General features: G+C 34.3%; 1 protein-coding gene across 8 annotated transcripts in view; it reads left to right on the top strand.

Annotated features, from left to right (window-relative positions):
• MARCHF1 (membrane associated ring-CH-type finger 1) overlaps positions 1–26047 on the top strand; it is an 816252-nt gene that overhangs the window by 337627 nt on the left and 452578 nt on the right. The window contains exon 3 of one of the 8 annotated variants that reach the window (XM_037986963.2): positions 1466–1499. The exons of the other annotated variants lie outside the window; for them this stretch is intronic. The gene's annotated coding sequence lies outside the window, so the exon portion shown is untranslated. The remainder of the gene's footprint in view (positions 1–1465; positions 1500–26047) is intronic. 8 annotated transcript variants of the gene reach the window in all.

Raw genomic sequence — 26047 nt, 5'->3', positions numbered from 1 at the left:
ATCCACCACTGATGAGCACAAAGGTTGATCCCATGTCTTTGCTATTGTGAATAGCACTGTGGTGAACAGACAAGTGCATGTGTCTTTTTGGAAGACTGATTTATTTTCCTTTGGGTATATACCCAATAATGGGAATTCTAGGTCAAATTGTAGCTCTGTTTTAAATTCTTTGACAGATCTCCAAACTACTTTCTACAGTGGCTGAATTAATTGACATTCCCACCAAACCTGCATAAGCATTCCCTTTTCTCCATAGTCTAACCAGCATCTATTATTTTTGACTTTGTAATAATAACCATTTTGACTAGTATGAGATATTGTGGTTTTAACTTGCATTTCTCTGATGACTAATAATGATGAGCATTTTCTCCCATGTTTGTTGGCCACTTGTATGTTTTTTTTAAAGAAGTGTTTGTTTAGCTTCTCTGCCCATTTTTTAGTGAGATTATTTAATTTTTGCTTGTTGATAAGTTCTTTATGGATTCTGGACATTTCACCTTTGTCAGATGCATAGTTTGTGAATATTTTCTCTCATTCTGTAGGTTGCCTGTTTACTCTGTTGATAATTTATTTTGCAGTGCAGAAGCTCTTTATAGATCCCACTTACCAATTTTTGTTTTTGTTGCAATTGCTCTTGGGAACTTAGCCAAACATTATTTGCCAAGGCTGATATTGAGAATGGTACTTCCTAGAGTTTCTTCTAGGATTTTTATAATTTGTCATCTTACATTTAAATCTTTAATCCATCTTGAATTAATTTTTATATATGGTTAAAGATAGGGGTAGTTTGATTCTTCTGCATATGGCTAGCCAGTTTTCCCAGTACCATTTATTAAATAAGGAATCATTTCCCATTGCTTGTTTTGTCAGCTTTGTAGAAGATCAGATGGTTGTAGGTGAACAGGATTATTTCTGGGTTTTTCTACTGTGGATATAGATCCATTGGTCTATATATCTATTTTTTACCTGTAACATGCTGTTTTGGTACTGTAGGCTTAAAGACAAGTATTGTGATGCCTCCAGCTTTGCTCTTTATGCTTAGGATTGCTTTGACTGTTGGGGCTCTGTTTTTGCTTACAAATGTAATTCTAAATACTTTTATATAATTCTGTGAAAAATGATGCTGGTAATTTGATTGGAATAGCATTGAATCTGTAAATTGCTTTGGTGAGTATGGTCATTTTAACAATATTGATTTTTCCAATCCATTAGGATGGAATGTTTTCCTGTTTATTTATGTCATTTCTGGCTTCTTTCAGCAGTGTTTTTTAGTTCTCTTTATAGAGATCTTTCACTTCCTGTAGACATATTACTAGGTGTTTCATTTTTCGTGGCTATTGCAAATGGGATTATATTCTTGATTTGACTCTTAGCTTGAGCATGATTAGTGTATAGAAATGGTACTAATTTTTGTACATTGATTTTGTATCCTGAAACTTTACTGATGTTATTTATTTTATTCTAGGAGCATTTGGGCAGAGACTGTGGAGGTATTTTAGGTATGTAATCATATCATCTATGAAGACAGAGTCTTACTACTTTTTTTCCCATTTAAATGACTTTTATTTCTTTCACTTGCCTAATTGCCCTGGCTAGGACTTCCAGTACTGTGTTGAATAGTATTTGTGAGACTGGGCATCCTTGTCTTGTTCCAGTTTTCGAGGAGAATGGTTCCAGCTTTTGTCCACTCAGTATGAGATTGGCTGTTCGTTTGCTATAGATGACTCTTATTATTTTGAGTAGTTCCTTTGATGCCTAATCTGCTGAGGGTTTTTATGATGAAGGGATGGTGGATTTTATTGAAAGATTTTTTGTGTGTGTCTATTGAGATGATTGTATGATTTTTGCTTTTAATTCTGTTTATGTAGTGAATAACATTTATTTATTTGTATTTGTTGAACAAGTCTTGCATCCCAGGAAGCAAGCTTACCTGATTGTGGTGTATTAACTTTTCAGTGTGCCACTGGGTTTTGTTTGCTAATATTTTCTTGAGGGATTATGAATCTACATTCATCAGGGATATTGATCTGAAGTTTTCTTTTTCATTGTATTTCTGCCAGACTTTGTTATCAAGCTGATGCTGGCATTGTAGGGTGAGTTAGGGAGTAACCCCTACTTCTCAGTTTTTTGGAATAGTTTCAGCAGAATTGGTACCAGGTCTTCTTTATATGTCTGGTGGAATTTGGCTGTGAATCCATCTTGACCAGGGATTTTTTGTTGTTGTTGTTGTTGTTAGGTTTCTTTTTATTGCTGATTCAATTTTTGGAACTTCTTGTTGTTCTTTTCAGGTTCACCTTCTTCCTGGTTCAATCTTGGGAGGTTGTGTCTTTCCAGGAATGTATCCATATCCTCTATATTTTCTAATTTTTGTGCCTAGAGTTATTCATAATAGTTTCTGATAATCTTTTATATTTCTGTGGGATTGGGAGTAATACCTCCTTGCCATTTTTCATTGCACTTATTTAAATATTCTTTTTTTTCTTTGTTACTCTAGCTAGTAATCTATCAATCTTTCTTATTCTTTTGAGAAACAAATTCTTGGTTTCATTGATGTTTTGCATGGATTTTTGCCTCTCAAGTTAATTCAGTTCCTCTCTAATTTTAGTTCCTTCCCTTTTTTTTTTTTTATAGCTGTGCGGTTGGTTGATTTGCTGCTGTTTTCTAGTTTCTTGAGGTGCAAAGTTAGATTGTTAATTTGTTTCTAACTTATTGATGAAAGCATTTAGTGCTATAAACTTTTCTCTTAACATGCTTAATCTGCATCCCAGAAATTTTCGCAAGCTGTGTCCCCAATTTTATTAATTTCTAATAATTTTTTTGCCTTAATTTTGTTGGTCATTCAGGAATTATTCAGAAGCAAGTTGTTTAATTTCTGTGTGCTTGTGTAGTTTTGGGAGACCTTCTTGATAGTAATTTCTGTTTTTATTTTACTGTGTTCTGAGAGTGTGGTTGGTATGATTTTGTTTTATTGAATTTATTGATCCTAGCTTCATGGCAATATTTGGTCCATTTTAAAGAATATGTTCTGTGTGCAGATGAGAAGAATGTATATTCTGTGATCTTTGGGTGGATTGTTCTGTAGATGTCTATTAGGTTCAATTGATTGAATGTCACATTTAAGTCCAAAATTTTTTTGTTAGTTTTTTGCCTCAATTAACTGTGTAATGCTATCAGTGGAGTCTTGAAATTTCTTACTATTATTTTGTGGCTAAGTCTTTTCATATTTTAAGAAGAGCTTGTCTTTTTGTTTGTTTTGTTTTTAATCTGGGTGCTCCAGTGGGTGCAAATATATTTAGTATAGTTAAGTCTTCTTGTTGAATTGTAGCCTTTATCATGTAATGCCCTTCTTTGTCCTACTTAATTGTTGTTGGTTTAATATATATTGTATCTGATATAAGAATAGTGACTCCTGCTGTTCTTTTGTTTTCCATTTGCATGGTAGATCTTGTTATATCCCTTTACTTTGAGCTTGTGGTTATCACTACATGTGAGATGAGTCTGTTGAAGACAGAAGATGGGTGGGTCTTGACCATTTATCCAGTATGCAACTCTGTCTTTTAAGTGGGGTATTTAGACCATTTACATTTAGGGTTAGGACTGACATTAGAGATTTTGATCCTGTCATCTTATTGTTAGCTGGTTGTTTTGTAGACTTGATTATGTAGTTGCTTTATAGTGTCTGTGGGGTATGTACTTAAGTATGTTTTGTGTTAGTATGTGTCATTCTTTCATGTCTATATTGAGCACTCTCTTAAGGACTTCTTGTAAAGCTTGTCTAGTTTTAATGAATTCCTTTAGTGTTTGCTTGTCTGAGAAAGATTTTATTTCTCCTTCACTTATGAAACTTAGTTTGGCAGGATATAAAATTCTTGGCTGTATTTTTTTTTTTTCTTTAAGAATGCTGAAAATAGGCCACCAATATCTTCTGTCTTGTAAGGTTTCTTGAGAGATCTGCCGCTGGCCTAGTGGGGATTCCCTTGGTATGTAACCTGACTCTTTTCTCTAGCTGCCTTTAAGACATTTTTTCTTTCATGTTGCCCTTGGAGAATCTGATAACTGTACTTGAAGGGTGGTCAGCTTGTATGATATCTAGCAGGGGTCCTTTATATTTCTTGGATTTGTATGCTCAAGCTCTGTAGTGAGATCAGAAAAATGTTCATGGACTATGCCCTCAAAAATATTTAACAAGTTGCTTATTCTTTCTCCTTCCCTCTTAAGAATGCCAGTGAGTCATAGGTTTAGTCTCTTCACATAATCCCATATTTCTCAGAGGTTTTGTTGATTTCCAAAAATTCTTTTTTCTGTATTTTTATTCTGATTTGATTTAAAGAAGTGATTTTTAAGCTATGAAATTCTTTCCTCATCTTGGTTTATTCTGCTAATAATACTTCAAATTGTATTTTGATATTCTTGTAGTGAATTTTTCAGTTCCAGAATTTAGTTTGGTTCTTTCTTAAAATGGCTAGTTCATTTTTCAGCTTTTGGGTTGTTCTACTAGATTACTTGGATTTTTTAGATTGGGTTTCAACTTTCTCTTGGATCTCAATAAGCTTTCCTGTCATTCGGATTTCGAATTCTATGTCTGTCATTTCAGTCATTTCAGTCTGTTTAAGAACTATTTCTGGGAAACTAGTGGACTCATTTGAAAGTAAAGGGATACTGGCTTTTTGAATTGCCAGACCTCCTAAGCTGATTCTTTCTCATTTGAGAGAGCTGGTGTTTTTTTTTTTAATTGTATTGTAAGCTGAATATAGCCAATTATCTTTATTTTAAGTATTTTCAGAGGGCCAGCCCTCTGTCTAGGATTTTGTTTATTTATTTATTTATCTATTTATTTATTTATTTATTTATTTATAGATTCTTGCTCTTTGTATCACATGGGTCTATATTGGCAGAATATTTTTAGCATTGTAGTTTGGGCTATGATCCAGTAGATGGTGCTTAAGAGTAATGGCTGACAGATGGGTTCTTTCTTCTTTTAGCAGCTCTTTTGTATTTCCTTGTGTTGCAAGCAGTGCTCTGTAGTGTGCAGGGAAGACAAATGATACCCTTACCTGGTCTACTTCTGGGCCTTGGGGGAGCCCCCTTCAATCAATGGTGACACAGTCATATTTCTTTTGTTAGGTGTTCCAGATTGCTTGGCTCTCCAGGGAAGAGGTCTCAGCAAGGAGACAGAACACACCTTTTCATTACTGTCCCTGCATTGGGAGGGATGCCCTGCTCCCATGCTGGCCAGTGAACCCATGTGTCTCATGCCTCTCTGTGCTCTGAGAGTGGGGCCTTTTTCCCAACTCAAGTGCTGTCCACAGATCTTGACTCAATATTCCTGAGCTGCATGCTGCAGCCCTGGGGTGCTGGAACCAGGCCACACTTCTGTCCTCTAGACCCTGTGAATGATGCTCTAGCTGCCAAAAAGTGCTCCCAGGATTCCAGAAAAGTCCTCGAGTAGAGCAAAATACCCAGGCTAGGCAGTGGAGGCTGTGCTGTGCACCCCTTTCTGTGGGGTGGCCAGGCAGGGGCCCTAGGAGGGGCTGGTGAGCAGGAAGGTCTAGGCAACGGATGTGCCCAGTCCTGAAGAAAAGTCAGCCTCACTCTCTCCTGGACCAGCTGTCAGATGGGACTAGAAATACTTGGACGGAGATGGGGAACCATGAGTGGGGCTTTGGAAGCTGTGGCCGCACTCCGCTGCAGCAGTTTCATGCACAAAAGCTCCTGGGCTTCAGGCTGGCTGAAGCCCTATCTCTGCCCACTCTCTGGGATGATCTCTTTGCCAGTTTGAACGTTCATGGTAGATACAGGGTCACCTTTAGCTAGGATCCCAGAGGTCTGTGGCAGGAATGGGCTGTCCATCCTTCCCTTAACTCACCTGTTTCCCAGGAGCCATTCAGGTAGCCCTAGCATTTGTGTACCCCGCATATGGTTTTCAGCTTTCTCTCTCTTCAGCCCTTGTTTCTGTGTCAGCTCTCCGTTGACTGTCAATGTTCTCTGTCCAAAGATCTGCCAAAGCATGTTGGTTTACTCTATATTTTGGTCTGTCTCATTGGAAGCAGTGCTTCCTGGATCTGGTCATCCATCCAGTCATCCTTCTTGTCTTCAATTGAAAGTGATTTTTAAGTTAATTTAATTAGTCATACTTGGCTAGTAGCTTATGTATTGGACAGTACAGTTATAAAGAAGAGGAAGTCTTGGGACAATGTATCAGTGGCTCTTGGCAAGAGACATAGCACAATCAATAGGGTTTGACTAATGAAAAAATAACAACAATACATTGTACTTGTATAACATATGTAAAAGTAAAATATATAACAAAAAATGCACAAAGAATACGAGGGAATAATTGGAATTGATAGAAGTCTTTTACTCTACCAAAATGTCATATAAAATATTTTTTCAACAAATGTTGCTGAACATTTGGATTTCCACAGACAATAAAATTAACCTGGATGTGTATTTCACACCTTATGTAAAACTAACTAAAAACGGACCATATGTGTATATATATATATATTTTTTGAGATGGAGGTTCACTCTTGTTGCCCAGGGTGGAATGCAATAGAGCAATCTCGGCTCACTGCAACCGCCGCCTTCCAGGTTCAAAAGATTCTCCTGTCCCCATCTCCTGACTAGCTGGGATTACAGGCATCCACCACTAAGCCCGGCTAAATTTTTGGTATTTTTAGTAGAGACAGGGTTTCACCATGTTGGCCAGGCTCATCAAAAATGGACCATATTTTCAAATATAAAATGTAAAATGATAAAACTTCTATAAGAAACTGTAGGAGAAATCTTTTATCTTTGTGTTAGGCAAAGAGTTTTGGGATATAATACAAAAAGCAAAGCTCAGAAAAGAAAAATTGGACTTGATAGAAATTAATTTTTTAATTCACAAAGCCTTAATTTCAAAGGCTCAAGGAAAAACAAATATAAATATTTATGGGGTTAAGTAAATAAAAAATGGGATGGTGAAGCACTCTGAGACTATTATCAGCAGGACACCATTTTATTCACAGAATTAAATGATATTACCATGATCCAGTAAGAGATAAAATCCTGGAAGAGAGATACTGCCTAAGAGAAGTTTCATTTGATGAGGAAAGCGGCCACTGGCTAGACCACAATTAGGCAGGAGTTAGCCCAAGAAATAAATTATCTGCCTCTAACAACCTTATTAGAGGTTGTTAGAGGCAGATAAACCTTATTAGAGGTTGTTAGAGGCAGATAATTTACCTGGCTTTTGCTTCCCAACTGGTCTGGGCAATATGGTCCATAGAAGTTAGCCTCTCAAGTGTTCACTAAAAGAAAAAAAAAGGGAGGGGGGACACAAATGCATGGGAGGGAATATCCCTCAAATTCTGCTGTCATTACACTCAGCTTCTATTTTTGTCCTTTCTTTAATTAAAACAAACAAAACAACAACAACAACAACAACAACAACAACAACAACAAATGAGCACTTCCTACACGGATAAAATACAAAGCCATAACCATAGTCACTATGGTCTTTATCACCCAAGCTGGAGTGCAGTAGCACGATCACTGTTCACTGCAGCCTTAACCTCCTGGACTCAAGCGATCCTCCCACCTCAGCCTCCCCTGTAGCGAGAACTACAGGTGTGTGCAACCATGCATGGCTAAGTTTTGTATTTTTTGTAGAGATGGGGTTTCTCTGTGTTACCCAGGCTGCTTTCAAACTCCTGGGTTCGAGCAATCTGCCTGCCTTGCCTGACAAAGTGCTGGGATTACAGGCAGAGCCATGGCACCCAGCCCTACCTGGATCATACGTTGTACAGAACGTCTAGGTATTTCACTCTTTTCCAGAGCTTATTCACCCTGATAAGTGGCGAAAACTCCGTCTAGCGAAGGCGTGGGGAAGATATACTCTGTAGACTTGTTGCCATGTTACAAATTTTTCAAAGTAAGCAGACTTCTCAGTTAATGTGCTGCAGGTCTGTAAACTGATGTAGGTCTAGGACTAGACTAAGGAGTGTGAAACTCCAGTGGGAACTTGATTCAGATATATCCCTGCCAAACATAGATACTTCATCTCATATTTTATCCATAATCCTTGCTTGACATTCCTATATTGAGCTTAAGCATAGTCCAATGTCATAATTCCTCTTTCTTGGTATAACATCACTAGATCATTTCCCAAAACTCCCCTGCCAGATCTAGACAAATGAAATTGGCGAAGGTCCTACAAATACCTCAGTATGTACAATTTATTTATTTATTTGGAAAGAGATTTTTCACTTTTCTCTCTGGTAAACTCTTATGAAGAAACTGGAGGCAATAAAAGATGGTGAAGTTAAATCCTGAGTAAAATCAGCATACTATTTTTGAGCCAACTGCACACAAAGTGAAGTCACTAAAACAGTTCTTTGCAAGGAAGATTGGTTCTCTGAAATAAAGATGAACTGCTTCCACTGCCAAAAACAATATGGGAGGGCTTTTGAATTAAAATTTTCAGTTTGGCCTGTTTTTGCCCTAATCTCATTGTTCTTTCTCAACAACTTTTCTTAGCATAAACAATGTGTCAAGTTGCACATTTCACTAACATTGCAACTCTACACTCTTACAATTATGCCTCAGGCTTTGTCTTCAGCCCTGTCTGCCCTATACGATCCCAAATAAGGGATTGTTTTAAAACTGCCCTTAAGGTATTCTGGATCTCCACCTGTGACATGAATTGGGCGCTCAGTGTTTTAAGTATGTATTTATCTTTGTGTAAATTCTCCAGAATTGTCAGAAGCAGTTTTGCCTCCTTCTGTAAATTTTCCAATCACCATTTTTACCATATCCACTAAGTGTCAAAGACAATTGATTGCCCAGTGCTTTGTGCTCAATCAATAATTCATTTCACATCATTCTAGTAAGAAATTGAAAATTGTGATGCTACTTAGTCACAGATTGCAGTGTTCTATTTCCCTCAACAATGGGGTTTTCCATCTGCTCACAGATAAGAGAGCAAACCCATCCCAGAATCTCACTCATGATACCAGTTATTGTATCATTTAGGTCTGTGGCGGAAAACAGATGGCATACTCAAAATGGTTTTACTAAAAATAATTTAAAGAAGGAAGAGTTAAGTGAACCAAAAAGGGATAGTGAGGCACTTCGTGAATAATTATAGTAGTGGAAATCCTGCAGGGAACAGCAAAGAAAATGCAGTGCACCTGGAGAGACCTAGCGCAATTGAAGACCCACTCAACAGGTGTTATAGGAAAGCAAGTATTGTTGGAAATGTAAGAAACAGAGAATTGGAAGACAAATACCCTAACCTCACTAACCTCACACTCTTCGTTCCTTTGCTGATGCGTCCCACTTACCAAACCCAATCAAAGGCAGAAGACCAAGATGTAGTCTATGGTGATCAGCCTCAGGATACAGAGTTGAGCAGAATAGAAGAGAGATCAGGAAATCATAAACACTTTCAGAAAATCACAGGCAATTTAAGAAGGGCCAATATAGTAACCTCTCTTGTGGATTATGGATATTGAAGGTAAAACTTAGAGAAACTAACTTAGTAGATGGTTATTGCAAAATAACCTAAGTGCCATCCAATAGCACTTTGTCCTTCATATGAAAATTGTTGACTTGAAAACCACCATATCACATTCTGTGATGAGTCCAGTGCATTATTATGATTAGCAAAAGTAGCAGTAAAAGGCGGAAAGTTTAATCTATTAGGAAGTTATGTCAATTATACAATAGTATATGAATATCATAAACACAAGCATAATAATATAACTGTTTAAAATATGTTTTACTAATGGGTTATGTAGTGGTATCTATGGTTTAATTTGCGTTTCCCAGGTTATTTATTATATTGGGCATTTTTGATATGCTTATTTATCAATTATATATCTTCTTTGATGAAACATTTATTAAAATAATTTGCCAATTTTATATTAGATTATCTTCCTATTATTGAGTGATAACAGCTTTTTTCCATATTTGTAATATATAACTATGTTTAAATAGACAGATATATAGAGGTTAAGGTATAAATATATAGATATTTATAATCATATATATGTTGCCATATGTGTTAAGTATGTCTTTCCATGTCGTAACTTGCCTTTTCATTTCTTTAACAGTGTCTTTCAAAGACATGGTAGTTGTTATTTGAATAAAATTTATCAATTTTTATGTATGATCTGAATTTCTTTTAGTAAAAAAAAAAAAACAAATTTCCTTAGCCAAAAAAATTTATCCTATATTTCCTTTTAGAAGTTTTATAGTCTTGAATCTTACATTTTGATCTTTGCTCTAATTTGAGTGAAATTTTGTATATGGTGTGAAGCAAAGTTCAATTTTTATTTATTTCCAAATATATACACAGATATTAGTGGACCATTTGTTTAAAAAATACATAATTATTTTTGATGAATTATCCTGGCACATTTGTAGACAAATCAATTGACTGCATAAGTGTGGGTATACTCAGAAACTTTCTATTTATTTCTCTTGATCCATTTGTCCATCCATATGCCAGCACCACAAAGTTTTCATTCCTGTGACTTTTTATAAAATCTTGAAACCTGATAACGCATGTTCCTCAACTTTGATCTTTTTCAACTTTTTCTTTTTGCTAAGTTAGGTTCTTTGCATTTCCATATAAACTTTATAATTAGAGTATAAAATTTTATACAAAGGGTACTAAGACTTTGCTTGTAACTGCATTGAATCCAAAAATATATTTAGGAAGAATTCACATAATTATATTGATACTGAAATAAACATACAATAATATATTTATTTATCTTTATTTTATTTCAGCAATGTTTTGTAGTTTTCAGTGGCTAGGTCTTACATATACTTTAATTTATCTTTAAGTATTATTGGTTTAGATGCTATTGTAAATGGTGTTTTGGAAAATTATAGCTTATTGTTTGTGGTCAGAATATATAAATACAATTGGCATGCATATTGGCTTTCAATTGTGTAGTTTGTCTTAATTCAATTAATTGTAATTGCTTTCTGTGAGATTCATTAGGCTTTTCTATAGAACTGATTATGTGTTTAGAAAAAAGTCAATTTTGTTTTGCTTTTCTTTTAACATTCAGCATAGCTTTTACTTCCTTTCTTGCCCTATTCAATATTAGAACCCTAATTCAATATTAACTAGAAATAATGTGATTGAACAATCCTGATGTTGCAGGGAAAGCACTCAGTTTGTTTATCATTAAGCGTGATGTTAGATATAAGTTTTCCATAAATGTCCTGTATCAAGTTGAGAGAGTGCCCTATCTTTAATCCTTTTTTTAATGTCCTTAGTATAAAGGAATACATTAATTTTTTAAATTGTTAAACCAACTTTGCTTATTTGGGGTAAGCTCCATTTATCATAATGTATTATGATTTTCAAGTATTGTTAGATACATCTTATTAAAATTATTTGAAATATTTTGTACTTTAGGTTCATGGACGGTTTTCTTCAATTTTTAATGTTTAATTATAAGGGATACATAACTATTGTACATATTTATAGGGTACATGTGATGTTTTGATACAAGCATACTATGCATAATGATCAAATCAGGGTAAATGGCATATCTATCACAATTATTTATCATTTCTTTGTGTTTGAAACATTCCAATTCCACTCTTTTAGTTATTTTGAAATGTACAATAAGTTATTGTTAGCTTTAGTTTCTGTATTGTGCTACTGAGCATTAGATCTTATTCATTCTATCTAACCATATTTTTGTACCCATTAACCATCTCCTTTTATTCTCCTCTCCACAGCATCCTTCCCAGCCTCTACTTACCACTGTTGTACTCCTTATCTCCATGAGTTCTTTTTCTTTAGCTCCTACATATTAGTGAACACATGTGATATTTGTCTTTCTCTTCCTGGCTTATTTCGCTTAAAATGTCCTCCAATTCCATCCATATGATTGCATTCTTTTTTATGGCTTAATAATGTTTCATTGTGTATATGTGATATGGTTAGGTTTTGTGTCCCCACCCAAATCTCATCTTGAATTGCAATCCCCATGTTTTGAGGGAGAGACCTAGTGTGAGATGATTGGATCGATCATGGGAGCAGTTTCCCCCATGCTGTTCTTGTGATAATGAGTTCTCAAGAGATCTGATGGCTTTATAAGGGTCTCTTCCCCCTTCGCTTCCTTGACACACTCCTCATGTGCTGCCATGTAAGATGTGCCTGCTTCCCTTCTGCCATGATTGTAAGTTTCCTGAGGCCTCCCCAGCCATGTGGAACTGTGAGTCAATTAAACCTCTTTACTTTATACATTACCCAGTCTCAGGGAAGTTCTTTATAGCAGTCTGAAAACAGATGAATACAATATGTATAATATTTTCTTTGTTTATTCATCCATTAATGGATACTGAGGTTGATTTCATATCTTAGCTGTTGTGGGTACTGCTGTAATACATGGGAGTGCAAATATATTTTTGATATATTGATTGCCTTTCTTACGGACATATACCCAGCAGTGGGATTGCTGGATCACATGGTAGTTCTGTTTTCAGTTTTTTTGGGGAAGCTTTATACTATTTTCCATAGTTGCTGTATGTTGGTAACTTCTGTTCTTACCAACAGTGCATAAAGGCTCCTCTTTCTCCACATTTGTTATTGCTTGCCTTTCAGATATAAGCCATTTTAACTGGAATGAAATAATATCTCATTGTAATGCATTTCTCTGATAATTCGTGAAGCTGAGCATTTTTTTTTTTCATATACTATTGGTCATTTGTGTGTCTTCTTTGCAGAAATATGTTTTTAGATATTTTGTCCATTTTTAAATAAGATTATTTGTTTTGTTTGTTTTGCCATTGAGTTGTTTGAGATCTTTATTCATTCTGGATGTTAATCTCTTGTTAGATTGGAAGTTTGCAAACACTTTCTCACATTCTGTAAGCTGTTTTTTCAGTTTGTGAAAAGTTGCTTTATTTGCTATGCAGAAGCTTTTTTAGCTTGATGTGATCTCATGTGTCTATTTTTTATTTAGTTGGCTGTGTTTTTGAGGTCTTACTCAACAAATGTTTGCCCACATCAGTGTCCTGGAGTGTTACCCCAATGTTTTCTTCTGGTAGTTTTATAGTTACAATTTTTAGATGGAAGTCTTTAATCCATTTTTACTTGATTTTTATACGTGGTGAGAAATAAGGGTCTAGTTTCATTTTTCTGCATATGGATATCCAATTTTTCTAGCTCTATTTATTGGAGATACTGTGCTTTACCCATTGTATGTCCTTGGCACCTTTGTCAAAAATGAGATAACCATAATGGATAGATTTATAACTGTATTATCTATTCTGTTCCATTGTTTGAGGCATCTGTTTTTATGCTAGTACCATATTGTTTTGTTTACTATAGCTTTGTAGTATACTTTAAAATCGGATCATGTCTACTAGGTCCATTTGGTTTGTAGTAAATCTTAAGTCTGATGTCTCTTTGTTGATATTCTATCAAGATGATCTGTCCAATGCTGAAAATGGGTGTTGAAGCATCAATCTATTATGGTATTGAGATCTCTCTCTCTCTTTAGCTCTAATTATATTTGCTTTGTATATCTGAGTGCTCCAGCATTGGATGCATGTATATTTGTAACTGTTATATTACCTTGCTGTATCAATCCCTTTATCATTATATAAAGACCATTTTCAGTTTTTTTCTTGAAATATATTTTATCTGATGTAATTATAGCTACTTCTGCTCTTTTTAGTTTACATTTCCATGGAATATGTATTTTTCCAATCTTTTAATTTCAATCTATATGTGTTTTTATAGGTGAAGTGAGTTTCTTGTAAGCGTCATATATTTGGGTCATGTTTTTTATTGATTCCACCTCTCTATGTCTTTTGAATAATTTAGTCCATTTATATTCATTGTTATTACTAATAGGTAAAGACTTACTACTGCCATTGTGTTATCTGTTTTGTGGTTGTTTGGGTGGTCCTCTCTTCCTTCCTGTCTTCTTTTTCGTAAAAGTGTTTTTCTCCTGTAGTATGTTATTTCTTGCTTTTTATTTTTATGTATCTGTTATAAGTTTTTATTTTGTGGTTACCATAAGGCTTGCAAATAACATTTTATACAAATTAGTGTGAACGAATGACAGCTTAACTCTAGTTACAAAGAATGGGAAAAAAGCAAACTAAAGAGAAAATTAAAAACCTCTACACTTTTTTATTCCACCCTGTCCTCATTTTTTTGACATTTTGTTTTCTCTCCTTTTTTTTTTTTTTTTTTTTTTTTTTTTTGAGATGGAGTCTCACTCTGTCTTCAGGCTGGAGTGCAGTGGTGTGATCTTGACTCACTGCAACCTCTGCTACCCAGGTTACAACAATTCTCCTGCCTCAGCTTCCCAAGTAGCTGAGACTACAGAGGCACACCACCATGCCCAGCTAATTTTTTTTTGTATTTTTAGTAGAGACGGGGTTTCACCATTTTGACCAAGATGGTTTTGATCTCTTGACCTCGTGATCTACCTTCCTCGACCTCCCAAAGTGCTGGGATTACAGGTGTGAGCCATTATGCCTGGCCTCCCGTTAGCATGTCTTTAAGGCAAGTCTGGTGTTGACAAATTTCTCAGGTTTTGTTTGTCTAGGAAAGTCTTTATTTCTAGTTTGTGTTTGAAGGATAACTGATTAATGTAATATTCTAGGTTGAAAGACATTTTTTTCCATCAGCACTTTGACTTTTTCATCCCACTTCCTCGTGACCTGTACAGTTTCTGCTGCTAGACACATCAGAACTCCTTTATGTTATTTTCTTCTTCTTCTTCTTTTTTTTTTTTTTTTTTTTTTTTTTTGCTACTTTTAGGATATTTTCTGTATCTTTGACCTTTGAGAGTTTATTACATGTCTTGAGGTAATCTTATTTGGGTTAAATTTATTAGATTTTTAAAAATCTTCTTGTACTTGAATATTCACATCTTTCCCAAGTTTTAGAAGATTTTCTGTTATTATTTCTTTGAATAAACTTTCTCTCCCTTTCCATTCTCCTTAAGGCCAATAACTCCTATATTTGTCCTTTTGAGGCTATTGTCTAGATTTTTTAAGGCATTCTTATTCTCCTTTATCCTTTTTTCTTTTTTCTCCTCTAATTGTCTATATTGATATAACCTATCTTTGAGCTCAGTAATTCTTTCTTTCTTGATCAGTGCTGCAGTTGAGACTCTGATGCATTTTTATGTTTCTCAATTGTATTTCTAAACTCCAGAATGCCTACTTGAATTTTTAAATTATTTCAATCCTTTGTTAAATTTTTGTGATAGAATTTTGAGTTCCTTCTCTGTGTTATCTTGACATTTATTAAACTTCCTTAGTACAACAATTTTGAATCCCTGTCTGAAAGGTCACATATCTCCATCACTTCAGTATCAGTTGCTAGTGCCTTATTTTGTGTATTTGGTGAGATCATGATTTCCTGGATGATCTTGGTGCTTGAGGGCATTCACTGATGTCTGGGCATGGAAGACTTATATATTTAAACTTATCTTCACAGTCTGGACTTGTTTGTACCCTTGAGAGGGCTTTTTACAAATTCCAAGGGGAGTGAGTGTTGTGACCAAAGCCTGTGGTCATTGCAACGTTTCGGCACTAGGTGGATCCATAAGCTCATGAATGGTGCAAATCCTGCAGCCTTCTATAGACATTGCCTTGATGAACTTGGGTAAGATAAGAGAGAATTCCCTGTGTCACAAGGCAAAGTCTCTCACTTTCTTTTCCCCAATCAAAAGAAGTCTCTCTTGGCCCTGGGCTATCTGAAATTGGGAAAGGGGTGATGTGGGCACGCTCATGTCCACCATAACTGGCACTGTTCAGGGTCACATCCAGATTTTTATAGAGCACAAAATACTGGACTCACTCAAAGCCTGTGGCCACAATTGCCTGGCTGCTGCTGCTGCTTCTATTTAGCCAAAGCCCAAGACCACTTCAGTCAGCAGTTGGTTAATTCAGCTGAGTCCTTATTATCAAGGCAGTGGAATCCCTCCTGACCAAAAGTGGATCTATAAGCACCATCCAGGAGCAAAGACCTGGAATCTGGGGTTTCAAGAATCTTCCTGCTGCTTCATTTTACTTTGGCTCAGGTGGCACCCAAGTTGCAAGATGCAGTCTTCTGTACTCTGCCCTCACCTTCTGTCAAGCAGAAGGAATCTTTACTGAGGCTGCAGTGCCTGGAGTTGTGGGAGGGGTGACAGTGATACAGGCATTCATTTGGACACCACAGTTGGTGTTGCACCCCAAGTCCCCTGCCTACAAAATCAGTGCAGCAACAGGACTTGCCTTAGGACTGTGGTCCTTGTGTCCTGACTACCACTTACATTTATTCTGGGACACAGGTCAATTTCATCAGCTAGTGGTGAAGCTAGCTAGGACTCAGGTTTTTCCTGCTGGTGGAAGAAATTTCCCTCTAGCCCAGGGCTGGTCTAGATGTGCTCCCACCATGAGCGCTATCAGAATTCCGCCCGTCACAGCAGTGAGTTCCAATGCAGTGCTCCACACTCACTTTGCTCTCCCTCCCCTCAAAACACACATTTTGTCTCCATCTGTGAGGCCTAGAGTTAGGGTAGGTGTGGTGTAAGCATTGCAAGAGCATCTTACCCACTCTCTTCAGTACCTCTCTCCTCGATATTATGTTCAAACCAGGTACTGTGATACCTCACATGACTTTCTGGTTCCTATTGAAGGTGCTATTTTTAGTTTTTTGGGGGAACCTTCATACTGACTCTGTAATAGCTGTACTAATTTACATTCTCACCAACAGTGTACAAGTGATTTCCATTCCTCACAACCTGCCAGCATCTGTTATTAACTGTCTCTTTGATATAAGCCATTGTAACTGAGATGAGATGATATTTGTATCTCATTTTGATATGTTGTATCTCATGTTCATTCTCACTTGTGTTTCTCTGATGGTTATTGACATTGAGCATTTTTAAAGATACCTATTGGCCATGTATATGTTTCTTTTGCAGAAATGTGTGTTCAGGTCTTTTGCCCAGTTTTTAATTGAGTTACTTTTTTTTCTATTGAGTTGTTTGAGCTTTTCATATATTCTGGTTATTAACAACTTGTCAGGTATATAGTTTGCAAACATTTTCTCACCATTTGTGGGTTGTCTCTTCAGTTTGTTCATTGTATCCTTTGCTGTGCAGAAGCTTTTTAGCTTGATATGATTTCATTTGTCAATTTTTGGTTTTATTGACTGTGCTTTTGAGGTCTTACACAAAAAATCTTTGCCCACACCAATGTCTAGGACTCTGTTCCCAAAGATTTTTCTTTTTTTTTTCTTTTTTTTTTTTTGTAGTAGCTTCATAGAAGTTTCAGATTTTAGATTTAAATCTTCCATCCATTTTTATTTGAATTTCAGGCATGGTTCGAGAATAGGGGTCTAGTTTTATTCTCCTGCATGTCATTATCCAGGTTTTTATTAGCATCATTTATTGAAAAGACTTTTCTTTCACCGTTGCATATTTTTGGCAACTTTGATAAAAATGAGTTGGCTGTAAATTTGTGGATTTATATCTGGGTTTTTCATTCTGTTCCATTGGTCTATGTGTCTGTTTTTATGCCAATACCATGTTGTGGTTAGTACAGCTTTGTAGTAAATTTTGAAGGCAGATAGTATGATGTTTCCAAGTTTGTTCTTTTTGCTCTGGATTGCTTTGGCTATTTGGTGTCTTTTGTGCTTCATATAAATTTTAGGATTATTTTTTCTATTTCTGTGAATTATAACATTGGTATTAGAATAGGGATTGCATTTAATCTGTAGATTGCTTTGGGTAGTATTATCATTTTAAAAATATTAATTCCTCTAAATCATGAACATGAAATATCTTTTCATATTTTTGTGTCTTAAGTTTCTTTCATTAATGTTTTATAGTTTTTCTTGTATAGGTCTTTCATTACTTTAAGTTTATTCCTAGGTACTTTATTTTTTCTGTAGGTAATATAAATGGTAATATATATCTTTTCCTGATTGATTGCTACTGCAACATAGAAATGTTTCTGATTTTATTGTTTATTTTGTATCCTGCAACTTTACTGAATTCGTTTATCAATTTTAAGAGTTTTTGGCTGGCCACAGAGTTTTGGCGTGAGGTTTTAGCTCAGGCCTGTAATCCCAGCACTTTGGGAGGCTGAGGCCAGTGGATCACGAGGTCAAGAGATTGAGACCATTCTAGGTAACATGGTGAAACCCCATCTCTACTAAAAATACAAAAAAAAAAAGAAAAAAAAAAGCTGGGCATGGTAGCATGCTCCTGTAGTCCCAGCTACTTGGGAGGCTGAGGCAGGAGAATCCCTTGAACTCGGGAGGCAGAGGTTGCAGTGGGCCGAGATTGCACCACTGCACTCCAGCCTGCACAACAGAGTGAGACTCCGTCTCAAAAAAAAAAAAAAAGAAAGAAAGAAAATGGTTTTTTTGATGGAGTCTTTAGGTTTTTCTAAAGCTAAAATAATATATTCAAACAAGGATAATTTGACTTCTTTCTAATGCAGATGTTCATTATTTTTTTTCTCTTGCCTAATTGCTCTGTCCAGTACTTTCGGTATTTGTTGAATAGAAATGGTAAAGGTAGGCATCCTTGTATTGTTCCAAACCTTAAAAGGAAATCTTTCAGTTTTTCTCCATTCAGTATGATGGTAGCTGTTATATATGGACTTTCTTATTTTGGGGTATATTTCTTCTATACCCATTGTGATGAGGGTTTTTTTTTTTTTTTATCATTAAGGGATGTTGAATTTTGTCAAATGCTTTTCAGCATCTATTGCAATAATCACATGGTTTGATTTTTCTTGATTCTGTTAATGTGATATATCATGTTTAGGGATTTGTGTAAGTTAAACCATCCTTGCATTTCTGGATGAATCCCACTTGATCATGGTGAATGACTTTTTAACATGTTGTTGATTTCAGTTTGGTAGTATTTGGTTGAGAATTTTGCATCTATGTTAATCAGTGATATTGGCCCTTAGTTTTACTTCTTTATTGTATCTTCATCTGCTTTTGGTATCAGTGTAATGTTGGAATTGTGAGATGAGCTTAGAAATATTTCCTCCTCTTTAACTTTTAAAAAGAGTTTGAGTAGAATTTCCATTAATTTTTTAAATGCTTGGTAAAATTCAGCAGGGAAGTTATCAGGTCCTGGACTTTTATTTGATTAGAGACATGTTATTGTGGCTGAATTTTATTATTTCTTAATTGATTTTTTGAACTTTTCTCATTTTTCATGATTAAATCTTCATAGGTTGTTTGTGTACAGAAATTTATTTATTTTAGGTTTTCTAAATTATTGGTGTATAGTTGCTCATAATAGTATCTAATGATTATTTGTATTACTGAGGTCTCAGTTTTTACATATTCTTTTTTGTTTTTGATATTATTTATTTGAGTCTTCTCTCCTTTATTCCTAGTCTAGCTGAAGGCTCACCAATTTTTTAATTTTTTCCAAACACCGTATTTATGTTTCATTTGGCTTTTGTATTTTTGGTCTCAATTTCATTTATTTCTGCTCTATAGAGTATGTATTACTTCTTTCCTTCTACTAATTTGCTTTTTTTCCTTGAGGTACATCATTAAGTAGTTTATTTGAAGTCTTTCAACTTTTTTGATGCATGTGTTTCTTGCTATAATCTCTCTTCATACTGTTTTTGCCATATCCCTTATATTTTGGTATGTTTTATTCCTTTTCATTTGTTTCAAGAAATGTTTAAATGTACTTCTTAACTTCTCAATTGACTCGTTGGTTCTTCAGAGGTATGTTGTTTAAATTTTGTGTGTTTGTCTATTTCCCGAGTTCCTCTTATTATTGATTTCTAGTTTTATTCCATTGTGGTCAGAAAAGATACTTGGTACAATTTCTGCTTTTTTGTATTTGTTCAGACTTGTATTTTTGCCTAAGATATGGTCTGTTCAGGAGGTTGATCCATGTAGTGATGAAAATAATTAATATTCTGCAGCAGTTGGGTGAAATGTTATGTAAATGCCAGTTAGGTCTATTTTATCTAGCATGTAGTTTTATACCATTGTTTCTCTTTTTACTTTCTGTCTAGATGACTTGTCCATTACTGAGAGTGTGGTGTTAAAGTCGCCTGCTATTATTGTTTTGCATTCTATTTCTGCCTTTAGATCTGTTCCTGTTTACTTTACACACTTGTGACCTTTGGTGTTGAGTGCACACATATTTATGACTGTTATATTCTGTTGTTGAATTGACCCCTTTATGATTATGTAATGAACTTATTCTCCTCTTTTTATAAACTTAAATTTATAGTCTGTTTTATCTGGTATTAGTATAACTACTTCTGCTCTTTATTGGTTTCCAGTTGCATGGAATATCTTGTATTACTCCTTTACTTTCAGCCTATGTGCGTCTTTATAGGTAAAGTGTGTTTCTTGAATGAAGCATGTAGTTGGGTCCTGGTTTTTTCAATTCATTCAGCCACTATATGCCTTTCGATTGGAGAATCGAGACTATTTACATTCAGAGTTATTATTGATAAGTGTTATTGATAGAGTGAGTACTTCTGCCATTTTGTAGCCTGTTTTCTGGCTGTTATGAGACTCTGGTTTTCCTCCTCCTTACTCTCTCCCTTTGTGGATAAGCGATTTTTTTCTTGTAGTATAATTTGTTGCTTTTTATTTTCAGTGAATCCATTATAAGTTTTTGTGCTGTAGTTACCATAAGGATTACAAAAATAATTCTATAGATATAGCAAGTTATTTTAAAGAGATAACAACTTATCTTAGATCACAAATAGAAAAATAGAAAGAAAGCAGGGCAAACACGCACACACACACACACAAAGAAATTCTACATGTTAACTTTATCTCCTCCACGTTCTGACTTTTGCTTGTCTCAACTTATATATTTGTATATTATCTATCTCTTTACTTGTTGCTATAACTATTATTGTTTTTGATAGATTTACGTATGGGCTTCATCCTAGAATTATGAGTGGATTGCACACCACAATTACAGTAGTAGGATATTCTGGGTTTGTCTGAGTGCTTAATTTTACCTGTGGGTTTTGTAGATTATCCTTATTTTTGCTTTCTCCATCAATTCCAGAAAGTTAAGTTTTGAAATCGTGAACTCTAACTATAGATTTGTTCAGTTCTTTCAGTTCTCTGCGTGTGTGTGCGTGTGTGTGTGTTTGCCCTGGTTTCTTTCTATTTTTCTATTTCTGATCTAAGATAAGTGTGTATATATACACATACACATATATATGCACGTATATGTATATATGTAAATGTGTGCCATGGTGGTTTGCTAAACCTATGAACTCATCACTTAGGTTTTAAGCTTCACATGCATTAGCTATTTATCCTGATATTCTCTCCCCACAGTCCTCGACAGGCCCTAGTGTGTGTTGTTCCCCTTCCTGTGTCCATGTTTTCTCATTGTTCAGGTCCCAATTATGAGTGAACACATGCAGTGTTTGGTTTTCTGTTCCTGTGTTAGTTTGCTGAGAATAATGGCTTCCACCTCCATCCATGTCCCTGCAAAGGACATGATCTCGTTCCTTTTTATGACTGTGTAGTATTCCATGGTGTATATATACCACATTTTCTTTATCCAGTTTATCATTGATGGGCATTTGGGTTGACCATGTCTTTGCTATTGTGAATAGTGCTGCGATAAACATACACATGCATGTATCTTCATAATAGAATGATTTATATTCCTTTCATTATATACCTAGTAAAGGGATTGCTGGATGAAATGGTATCTCTGGTTCCAGATCCTTGGGGCATCACCACACTGTCTTCCACAATGGTTGAACTAATTTACATTCCTACTAGCAGTGTAAAAGTGTTCCTATTTCTCCATAGTCTCACCAGCATTCATTGTTTCTTGACTTTTTAATAATTGCCATTCTGACTGGTGAGATGGTACCTTATTTTAACATAATGAAATGTGTTTCTTTGTTTCCAGTACTATTTGTTTTTCTTAATTCTGGTTTGTTTTGAATAGTGTTTACATGATATTTCTCTTTAAATAATTTTACATTTTACTTATGTGTGTACTTACATTCGAGGTACTTTTTTGTTGACTACATATAGTTTGCTTCTGCTTTATTTATACAATCTGACAATTTCTGCCTTGAATCAATGTGTTTATACTGTTTACATTTAACATGAATGTAAGACTTTTGATATGAAATCTGTTTTCCTGCTGTACTTTTTACTTGTTCTTTTTGTTTTTGTTTTCCACTTCTTTATGACTTATTTTGGATTATATTTAGAATTTAGTTGTATTGCTATCTTTGGCTTATTAGCAATATCTATTTAATTTTTTATGGTGATTTCCATTATTTAATTATTAATATTTAACTGATTGTCCTCTGTCTTTATACCATATTGCACAGATAGTATACATCATGCTAGTTTACATCTAAGATCCTAACATTGGGATTTTTCCTTATTCCTCCTCTCATTCTTTCCTTCTGCCTGAATAATTTCCTTTAACATTTTTTGTAGTTCAGGAATGCTAATATAAATTTTGTATTATTACATGTGTTAATAGAGTTAATTTTGGTTTCATTTTAGAAGAATGTTTTCATTCTTGTTTAATTCATACCTAACAGGCTTTTTTCTTTCAGATGTACTAAAGATAAGTTGGTAGGATTCTTATTTTTCTTCTCTTCTATGAAATAGGCCTTTTTCTCACCAGCGTTATTTACGATTTTCTTTTAGTTAAACATTTCCAGAAATTTGAATTTGGTATATCTGTATCTGATTTTCTTTATGTTTCTTAAGTTCGAGATTTAAGGGGCTTCTTGGATCAGTGGATTTAATTATCATACATTTTAGAAAATTTTCAAACACTATTTTTTCAATGTATTTTCCTATTCCTTCCTCTCTTTTCTCTACTTCTTGTACTCCAGTTATATGTATGTTTAACATCTTGATTTTTCCCACGTGTTACTAATTCACTTTTTTTTTAAGATTTTTTTTTGTGCTATGGTTTGGACATTATCTATTGTTGTTTTCAAGTTCACTTATCTTTTTCTGTAACATCTAATTTGATTTTACATTTACTTAGTGAATTTTTATTTCAAATATGGTATTTTTTAATATCAAAAGTTCCATGTTCTTTTATATATTTTCCATTTATTTTTTCCATAAATTGATTTTTAAGTTAATTTTTTAAATATAATAGCTGTTATAGTTGCTTGTCTGCTAATTTAATCATCTCTATTTTTGGACTCTGTGACATCACTGACCTTAATCGTGATTAAGGTTAGAATTACATTTTCTTCTTCTTTATATATCCAGTCATGTTTTATTCAAGGCCAGATATTGTGAATATTCTGTTGTTGAGAATCTAGATTTTGTTATCTTTCCTTATAAAGTGTAAGTTGTTTTGGCAAACAGCCAGTTTACTTGAGGTTAAATGTCTTCCTTTAGAGATTTGCTTTAATTTGTATTTAGGGAGGGTCTAGAAGATCATTTATTATAAGACATGAGTGTTCTGGGGATCTCTGCTGAACATCTTATGATTCTATAAGTTATCTGCTCTCTCATTTGCTAAAACGTGAAGTCTGTGTAAACTCTGAGGTTTGTTTTGTCTGGAGCTCTCAAGTAGTTATTTTTTTCCGTCTTTATTTGTGGAGTTTCCCGTCATAACCATGCAAATTAGCGTGCAGCCAAAGACTCAACGGGACAGTTATACGGATTTCAGGAGCTTTCTATATATAGCTCCTTTCTCTCTGGTTCTTTGCTGTGTGCATTCCATCCATCTCTATTACTCTCCACCTTAATCTTTATCTCCTTAATGAAACAGACAACAAGGCACTGCTTTTTGACTCCTTCTCTGCAACAAGTCAAGTAATTGCTTCCAGGCAGAAAGCTGGAAAATTGTAGGAATTACCTTCTTGTTTCCCCCTTTCAGGAATCATATGTCTGTGCTGCCTATTATCCAATACCTAATAACATTTGTTTCATATAATTTATCTAGTTTTATAGTACTTTATAACTACAGTTGCATACAGTGTGAAAAAGCCTGAAAACAATAGAGGATCAAATCTTCCAACCTTAATTTTTAACGTGCTACTGCTTCCTTTCCTATGGTTTTTATCTTGTCTCTTGTATTATTACCTGATTATGTCATTTCCGTTCTGTTCCTAGGTGTATGTAACCTAACATTTCTGAGTGCCTAGTAGGAGTCATGATGTATCTGTGTGCTTTACACTTATCTAATCTAACCACATGCTTTTACATTATTGATATATAGGCCACAAGTGAAGTTACTAAGTATTTTTCTAGTAATTATTCCCCTACTGACACTATCTAATGGCAAATGGTTTTCTTTATTTGGAATTAATTTAAAGGGTAAATTATATATTAACCTCTTTTTAAAAAGGAAAAGTAGACTATTGGATAATATGATTGTGGCTGCATTAAATTATCTGTTCTGAAGTAGAAAGCTTTATATAATAATTTTAATATTGTCTAAATGTCCATCACTTTTTAAAATTTCTTATTCATTTGCTAATAGTAGCTACTTTTAGAAAAATGATCCTTGTATAATTGTAGTCTTTCTTAATGACTAATTAAACATCACCAAATAATTAAAAATTCTAAACAGAGGTCTATGTTTTCATTGCTTTATTAGAAACAACAGTAATCATTGTTTCTATTCCATGTAATAGTAAACATTTTATTAAGTGGTTGTTTTTCTATGAAAGAAAAGCTGTCAAATTTAAAATTATGTAAAATATTCACAATAGAGTCATAGTTCAGAATTTATTTTATTTTCAAACCAAGTATAGATATTTTCCATTGTGTGGATAAGTACTTCTTAGTACTTTGCTTAAGTGTTCCTTCTTCTTTAATGTAACCTCCACAGTGACTTAAAAAAAATTACATTCTATCTAAGTAATTGTATCAGCAAATGTTCTAACCCAAATAATCCAGCTTATTCTTTTTAAGTATCTTAAAGTTTGCAGTTTCTCAGTCTCTTCAGTCTCTCTCTTGTTCTTTCTCTTTCTCCAAATCTTTCCCTTTTCTCATATATTTGTATTTACTGAATATTTTATTTAATTTTCCATCCAAAACCTACAAAGATTTGAGGGTAGTAAATTAATTTTGTTTTCTGGCATCCCTGGCAACTGCCATCTATGAAGACTTTCAAGAAATCATAATATGGCCTAAAATATTATGTAGCATATCTATGTTTCATTTATTTTTTCAATTATTTTAAAGTTAGTGTTTTAGATTTTTGACCTATTAGTACTATACTGACTACTTATTCTTGGGAAAATGGCCAAATAGTATAGAAACTTATGTTAGGTGTACTCATTTTGCGCAATTCCATGAAAGCAAAAACGTTACTACAGAGGGCCTTGATCTGGGTGTTATTGTTATCAAAACCAGAAGAACATTCTAATAATACCACATACATTGCCCGCTTGGCTTTGTGGCATGGATTTCAAGGGCAGTGTAATCAGGGATCCAGGATCAGTCTGATTATCACTTCACACAATTAATATCATATTTGATCTGCATTCTATACATCAGAACTCTTTATTAACACGTTGTTATGAAATTGTTTGGTATCAGACAGAGTTAAATGTAATCTTATATCAGTCATTTACTATATGTGGGACCTTGGGCGAGTTATGTAACTCTCAGAGCTTCAGCTTCCTTCTCTGTCAAATGGAGATAATAAACATGCCTAGGAAGATTGTGTTGGGGGACAAATTAAATTTTTAAAATATATATATTATATATTATATAATCATATAATATATAATCATATAATCTATAATTATATTTATTATATATAATTATTATATAATCATATAATATATAATCATGTAATATATAATCATAAATTATATATTATATAATCATGTAATATATAATCATAAATTATATATTATATAATCATATAATATATAATCATATAATATATAATTATAATTATATATGTATATATATAAAATGCATAATGCATTATTTGGCAGATATGAGTTGGTTCAATAAGTTACTTGGTTCAATAAGTTCCAGTTGAACCAAGTAGTTATATAAGTTCAATAAGTAGCAATTGCTGTTGCCATTATT

The sequence above is a fragment of the Chlorocebus sabaeus genome, chromosome 7, assembly GCF_047675955.1.
Source record: "Chlorocebus sabaeus isolate Y175 chromosome 7, mChlSab1.0.hap1, whole genome shotgun sequence".
NCBI classification, from domain to species: Eukaryota; Metazoa; Chordata; class Mammalia; order Primates; family Cercopithecidae; genus Chlorocebus; species Chlorocebus sabaeus.
Note: the sequence above shows the minus strand (reverse complement) of the source record. Positions and strands in the feature narration are given on the sequence as shown.